The sequence below is a fragment of the Triticum dicoccoides genome, chromosome 3B, assembly GCF_002162155.2.
Source record: "Triticum dicoccoides isolate Atlit2015 ecotype Zavitan chromosome 3B, WEW_v2.0, whole genome shotgun sequence".
Classification (NCBI taxonomy): Eukaryota; Viridiplantae; Streptophyta; class Magnoliopsida; order Poales; family Poaceae; genus Triticum; species Triticum dicoccoides.
In genome coordinates, this window is record NC_041385.1 from 187465529 (window position 1) to 187473658 (window position 8130).

An 8130-nucleotide genomic window follows, 5' to 3' on the forward strand; every position below is an offset into this window, starting at 1 on the left:
AGAAACCTTCTCTTTCGAACCACGCCAATTCGAAAGAGAATGTATTTTTATTCCCCACATGCGTTGCCTCACCAGAGTCAACCAGCAAAGGGGTGTGGTCGGAGATTGCGCGCGATAACGCTTGGACTGTTACCAGGGGAAATTTCTGCTCCCATTCGACGCTCGCGAGGACTTGATCCAGCTTCTCAAATGTCGGGTTTGGTAAAGTATTATCCCAAGTGAATTTTCTACCTGAAAGCTCTATCTCTCTCAGATCCAAGCTTTCAATAATGGTATTGAACATAAACGACCACCTGCCGTCAAAGTTATCGTTGTTCTTTTCCTCTCTCCTTCTAATAATGTTAAAGTCGCCCCCAACCAAGATTGGAAGCTGCTCAGAACCGCAAATACGGACAAGATCCGCCAAAAAATCTGGTTTGAGTTATGGTTGCGCGGCACCATATACCGCCACCAGTGCCCAATTAAACCCATCAGCCTTCGATCTAACCCAAAACTTAATGGCAAAATCTCCCATAACCACACTTCAAACTTCCAACAACTCGCATCTAACCCCAAGTAAGATCCCACCCGATCTTCCTCTCGGAGGTAAGGAATGCCAGTCAAAATCGACACCTCCCATTAAAGTACTTAGAAATTGAGGAGAGAAATTGTCCCTTCCAGTTTCAGAGAGGGCGATAAAATCCAACCTATGTTCGATAGAATCATCCGCTAGAGACCTTCTTTTAGCCAAGTCTGTCAGACCTCTGCTATTCCAAAAGATTCCTCTCATATTTCATCATATGTTCATGCAACTGATACCCTTTTGTTTTACCTCAAAGTGAATCTTTGTGCAGATCAATGAGGTGGTGCAGCTGGCAATCAAGTACTTATGATGTCTTGATTGACTTAATAGAAATTGGATACTGCATAATGAGTTTTGTTTTGCACATGGTTGTACCATGTTCTTTTATAAAATCCTAACAGTAGAACTCAGACTGAATGTAATATTTGCTAAATTTGGGGTTAAAGGTTCAGCACAGTTCAGAATATTACTCTATCATTAATTATCAAATGTTTCCTTGGTATTTGACCACAACAGAATAATTAATGTTTCTTGGATATTCTGTTTTAGCCCACAAAAGACAATCACTGCATTTTCTGAACTCTCTCACCCAGTTGCCTTGAGCATCAAAAGCGGATGCAAAGTAGATGCTATCAGTGCAACTCTCACATAATCCCATATTGAAGCTCCTGCTGTGGCATTTCAGGAAACTTCGTTCTCAGAAATAATGACTTTTCGCAACTTCTTTTTATTTTACAAAGGTAAAGAAAATTTGAATTTATTTTGTACAATACGTTATGGTGCAAAATGAAGGTGTGTTGTTCAACCTATACATTATTCCGTTTTGTACGTTCTGTAGCTCTCTCATGCATGAGACCTATTGCTCATTACGTCATTCCCACATATTAATATGATTGAAATTGAAGCATTCTGATTATTCATTTATTTGAACTGTTATTTATGAGCAAGGGGACATCTTTACATTTTTGTTCAATATACATTGTACTCCTCTTCAACTTTCTTGTATTCCAGTTTTTGAGCATTTCCTCAAACCCCTCGTCCTTTTATTTCTGTGGGTTCATAAATCGAACCATCTTCAAACCCCCTTCCGTAGATTTCCCATTGTCATATTGTGTCCTGACATCTCATAAACTGGATTTACAACATGGATGTATATTCAGCTTTGTTGCTCTGACTCTCTAAACCCTAATTGTTCTTCAACATGATTTATATATCGAACCATGCTATTTGACTTGCACTTCGTTTGTATTGTTTCATGATTGACTTCAGAAGACTAACAACTCTATCTTTTCCAGTCTTATGTAAACAAAGCTTATGTTATATTAGGCTACTTTTTGTAGACCAGGCCCGAGTGACCAAACTTTTTTTGTTGAGTTTGGTTCCCTAATAAAACTATTTGTTGAGTTTGGTTCCCTATAGCACATGACTAAACTTTTCTTTTGCGGGGAGTACCCAAGATTGCTAGCTCATACTTCCGCAGCAACGCGCGGGGTATCATCTAGTTACATATATATACGACACCCGGATCACTATAGAAAGTATATATTATGGTGATTACAGGACATCGTACCACAGATAGATTTTTCTCTCGATGTGCGGCTCCTCAGACTTGTCAAGAAATAATATGAAGGCCTTCCCAGCTTGCATCCCTAACTCCGTGGCAATTTGAACCCAATTTGGACCATGGAAATATGTTCCCCCACCCTCGTTGGTGATAGTAAGGGTCACGGGTATGCCATTTTTTAGCAACTTCATGTCAAGCTGAACGGTGTCGTCCTCATCAATGGGCAAGTGGACCACACCCATGAACTCGACCCTTCCCCAACAAGGGATGCGCTGAGCATGATAAAAAGAAAAAAAAGATATTAGATAATTGTAGGCACAACATTATGAAATGACAAGTCATAGCACAAAATGAATGCTTCACAAAGTCGTTGTGAAGATCTACACAAATTTCTTTGCAAGTGACCTTAACCTTGTAACATGCACCTAGCCTTTTGTCACCACACCAGGGGCATGCTTCGTTCATCGTCTACCATTTTTAGTTAATATATTTTAAACCACATAACACTTTTTTAGTTAATATGTGTTAAACCACAAACTTTTTAGTGCAAATATTCTCACTAAAATAGAAAGAACTAACAATTGCAAACATTCTTACTATGAATAGCACGTAGCATACTGTCGCCACACCAGGGCATGCATGCTTCATTCATTGCTGAGACTTCCGTATGCTAAATAAATGGTAAATCACACAACCTATTTTTGTTAGAACCACACATAATCCTATATGCCTAACTATAAATAGAGGCAACAAAATTGTGCATACTGAGAGGTAAGATTGTATCACACAGATTGGTTGCTTGCCTTCTATCAAGAAAAATTCACGAGTACTCCAAGGTAACATATTTAATTTATATTTTGTATGTACTAAACTAATATTTGATGTGTTCTAACAAAGTTGAATTTAACTATTTCAGGTTCAAATGGCTAACGTCTGCGACATTTGTGGTATTGGTGTAATACCGTGCACCTTAGATCATGAACAAGTACATAAATTCTGGGCGATAGTTCCAGAGAATCATCGTTATGGGATTGTGAGTCAACATTTGTTGGTTTGTAATGTGATATATAACTGTATTATATATCAAATTGCGAAGTAACTTACTACGTACACTAATTATGTATAGAATTGTACTTTGCCGAGGCATTTAGCCATTTAGGTACTACATCGAGCAACAATATTTCACAGTGAAGACTTCTCACGGATCTGGCTACAGGATGTGTGCGAGAGAGAATGGAGATAGAATTTTTATAGAGGGCATTGGATGGGATTGCTTTTACTACGACTATGATATAAGAAGAGGAGACACGATACATTTTCGCTACAACTATAAAGATTTTGTGATGTATATGTCCCCAATACATCCAAATGGTGAACCAAAGGTTATAATTAGTAAGTACATACTGTTTTATATTAGTTATTTATTTGGTAATATTTTGATAATTAACAATTGTTTAATTTTTAAAATTCATAAAGCCGATGTATTTGACGAAGAAGAAAGACCTGTTGCATACGACAATGGGTTTAATCTAATACAAAGGCAAGTCAACAACATGCGTACTTTAGTACAGACTTATGAGGACTATCCTGCGCAGGTCCATTGCTTTACAACTGCCAACATATATGGTAATTATTTGGTAAGTAAAATACAATATGTAAAACGCAATCTCATCACTTCACATTTTAATAATATTAATTGTTTTTTAATGCAGGTAATACATAGACCAATAGTTGGGAGCCTTGGTCTACAACAATATGGTTTACTTTTACTGGAAATGAGCCGGCAAACACACCAATCAACATAAGTTGATTATCATATTAAAAGAGATGCCTGTCTCAAAATTAACGGTCCTGCATGGAGTAATTTTGTAAGTCAACATGAGATATATGTTGACGTGTGTGTAGTAATACTTGTTATTCCTGAAAACAATAGGCAGGAAGTGACGTTGAGATTCAAACCTATTACACCAGTTGGAAGGCAAATATTAAGTTCCGATGAAGATTCTGATTCAAAAGATGAAGACTAGGACCATTGTTTTTTAGATATGTCTTAGAATAAGTTTTTTTAACTATGTATTACAATGATTTATAATATTTTTATAATAGGTTCTTGTTTTAACTAAGTATTACAATGATTTATATAATTTTTTAAAGTGTGCGTTACAACGATTCATATTTCTTTTTAGAGTATGGTTTCTACACAAACCAATAATACAGAGTATGCATGGAAAAAATTGGGCATGACTTATGCTAAAAAGTGAAAACATTTAGTGTCCAAAATGTCACGAAACGGAAATTAATCAATGTTTTGTGATATTTTAGACACTCCTTCGAAGGCATGTTAATCAATTCATCTACAATCTATATTTTTTTGACTTGTCATCTACAATCTATATTGACGTGCATATAAACATCAGCATTAATCTATAATCTAACTTGAATCAAATTTAATTATCTACACACTGCTCGAGCGCGAGGCGGACAGGGGATCAGTGTCCTTAGCTGAGGGGGAGTTGGTTGCCAGCGGCGGTGACACCCCCCCGCTGCTGGCGGAGGCCATCACATTCGGGGATGAGGACGGCCTCGGCTAACGAAGACGACCGCGGCAAGGGGGCCGCGATAGAGGACAGGGAACCCAAGGACGAGGGTTGCCGTGGCGAGGGGATGGGCGCGACGGAGGAGGAGGACCCCGGTGGACGAGGGCTGCCACGGTGAGGGGGGCACGACGGAGGAGGGCAGGCGCGGTGAAGGATGGGAGCGGCAACGAGGGGAGCGCGTGATGACCCACAAGTATAGGGGATCAATCGTAGTCCTTTTGATAAGTAAGAGTGTTGAACCCAACAAGGAGCAGAAGGAAATGACAAGCGGTTTTCAGCAAGGTATTTTCTGCAGGCACTGAAATTATCGGTAATAGATAGTTTGATAGTAAGATAATTTGTAATGGCTAACAAGTAACAAGTGTAACAAAGGTGCAGCAAGGTGGCCCAATTGAAGGAAATATGCCCGAGAGGCAATAATAAAGTTGTTATTTTATATTTCCTTATATCATGATAAATGTCTATTATTCATGCTAGAATTGTATTAATCGGAAACTTGATACATCTGTGGATACATAGACAAAACACCGTGTCCCTAGTAAGCCTCTACTAGACTAGCTCGTTAATCAAAGATGGTTAAGTTTCCTAACCATAGACATGTGTTGTCATTTGATGAACGGGATCACATCATTAGGAGAATGATGTGATGGACAAGACCCATCCGTTAGCTTAGCATATTGATCGTTCAGTTTTATTGCTATTGCTTTCTTCATGTCAAATACATATTCTTTCGACTATGAGATTATGCAACTTCCGGATAACGGAGGAATGCCTTGTGTGGTATCAAACGTCACAACGTAAATGGGTGATTATAAAGATGCTCTACAGGTATCTCCGAAGGTGTTTGTTGGGTTGGCATAGATCGAGATTAGGATTTGTCACTCCGAGTATCGGAGAGGTATCTCTGGGCCCTCTCGGTAATGCACATCATAAGAAGCCTTGCAAGCAAAGTGACTAATGAGTTAGTTGCGGGATGATGTATTGCGGAACGAGTAAAGAGACTTGCCGGTAACGATATTGAACTAGGTATGAAGATACCAACGATCGAATCTCGGGCAAGTAACATACCGATGACAAAGGGAATAACGTATGTTGTCATTACAGTTTGACTGATAAAGATCTTTGTAGAATATGTAGGAGTTAATATGAGCATCCAGGTTCCGCTATTGGTTATTGAACGAAGATGTGTCTCGGTCATGTCTACATAGTTCTCGAACCCGTAGGGTCCGCACGCTTAACGTTCGATGACGATTTACTATTATATGAGTTATGTGATTTGGTGACCGAATGTTGTTCGGAGTCCCAAATGAGATCACGAACATGACGAAGAGTCTTGAAATGGTCGAGAGATAAAGATTGATATATAGGATGATAGTATTCGGACACGGAAGTGTTTCGGATAGTATCGGGTATTTATCGGAGTACCGGAGGGGGGGGGGGGTTACCAGAACCCACCGGGGGGAAGATATGGGCCATATGGGCCATAAGAGGGGAGCACACCAGCCCACAATGGGTGCCCCCCCCCTTGTGCATGTTTCCGAATTGGAGAAGGAGGAGAAGGGGTTCGGCCCCCTTCCTTCTTTCCTTCCTCCTTTCCTTTTCTCTCCGGCTAAAAAAGGAAGGGGGGAGGCCGAATTGGAGGAGTCCCCTAAGTAGGATTCCTCCTACTTGGGGAGCCCCAAGGCTCCTCCCCCTCCAACCTATATACTTGGAGAGGGGGCGCCTAGCACACACACCAACAATTGTTAGCCGTGTGCGGCGTCCCCCTCCAAAGTTTATGCCTCCGGTCATATCTTCGTAGTGCTTAGGCGAAGCCCTGTGCGGATCACTTCACCATCACTGTCACCACGCCGTCGTGCTAACGGAACTCTCCCTCGACACTTTGCTGGATCAAGAGTATAAGGGATGTCATCGAGCTGAACGTGTGCAGAATTCGGAGGTGCCGTACGTTTGGTGCTTGATCGGTCGGAACGAGAAGAAGTTCGACTACATCAACCACGTTGTCAAACGCTTCCGCTTTCGGTCTACGAGGGTATGTAGACACACTCTCCCCCTCTCGTTGCTATGCATCTCCTAGATAGATCTTGCATGAGCGTAGGAATTTTTCTGAAATTGCATGCTACGTTCCCCGACACCAATCCCTTTTATAGCAAAGGATAAGCATGCACGAACTCTTATATAAAGCAAAGCACTCCTGAGGACAGATGGAAATTATTGTCAAGCTAGTTTTCATCATGTTCATATGATTTGCGTTCGCTACTTTGATAATTTGATATGTGGGTGGACCGGTGCTTGGGTGCTGTCCTCATGTGGACAAGCCTCACACTTATGATTAACCCCTCTCGCAAGCATCCGCAACTACGAAAGAAGAATTAAGATAAATCTAACCATGGCATGAAACATGTGGATCAAAATCAGCCCCTTACGAAGCAACGCATAAAGTAGGGTTTAACCTTTTGTCACTCTAGCAACCCATCATCTACTTGCTACTTCCCAATGCCTTCCCCTTGGCCCAAATCATGTTGAAGTATCATGTAGTCGACGTTCACATAACACCACTAGAGGAAAGACAACATACATCTCATCGAAATATCAAACGAATACCAAATTCACATGATTACTTATATCAAGACTTCTCCCATGTCCTCAGGAACAAACGTAACTACTCAAAAAGCATGTTCATGTTCAAGATCAGAGGAGTAATAAATATCATTAAGGATCTGAACATATGATCTTCCACCAAATAAATCAACTAGCATCAACTACAAGGAGTAATCAACACTACTAGCAACCCACAGGTACCAACCTGATGTTTTGAGACAAAGATTGAATACAAGAGATGAATTATGGTTTGAGAGGAGATGGTGCTAGTGAAGATGTTGATGAAGATTGACCCTCCCTCGATGAGAGGATGGTTGGTGATGACAATGGTTTCGATTTACCCCTCCTGGAGGGAAGTTTCCCTGGCAGAATCGCTCCGCCAGAGCCCTAGATTGCTTCTGCCCAGGTTCCACCTCGAGATGGCGGCGCTTCGTCCCGAAAGCTTTCTTATGATTTTTTCTAGGTTAAAACCTTTCATATAGCAGAAGATGGACACCGGGGGCTGGCCAGGGGGCTCACAAGCTCAGGGGCGCGCCCTGAGGCTGGTGGCCACCTGGTGGGTCCCCTTCTGTTGTTTCATCGCCCAATATTTTTTATAATATCTAAAACAACTCTCTGTAAAGTTTTAGGATGTTTGGAGTTGTGCAGAATAGGTATATCAGACTTGCTCCTATCTGGTCCAGTATTCCAGCTGTCGGCAGTCTTCCTTTTCATGTAAATCTTATAAAATAAGAGACAAAAGGCATAAGTATTGTACCATAATGTGAAATATCAGTCCATAATGCAATAAATATGAACATAAAAAT

General features: G+C 40.7%; 1 long non-coding RNA gene across 1 annotated transcript; it reads left to right on the forward strand.

Annotated features, from left to right (window-relative positions):
• The first annotated feature begins 2907 nt into the window (after positions 1-2907).
• On the forward strand, positions 2908-4150 carry LOC119281116. Its single transcript, XR_005138274.1, has 5 exons — positions 2908-2962; positions 3043-3159; positions 3253-3518; positions 3603-3763; positions 3839-4150. It is a non-coding gene; the product is annotated as an uncharacterized LOC119281116 (long non-coding RNA).
• Positions 4151-8130: the final 3980 nt, after the last annotated feature.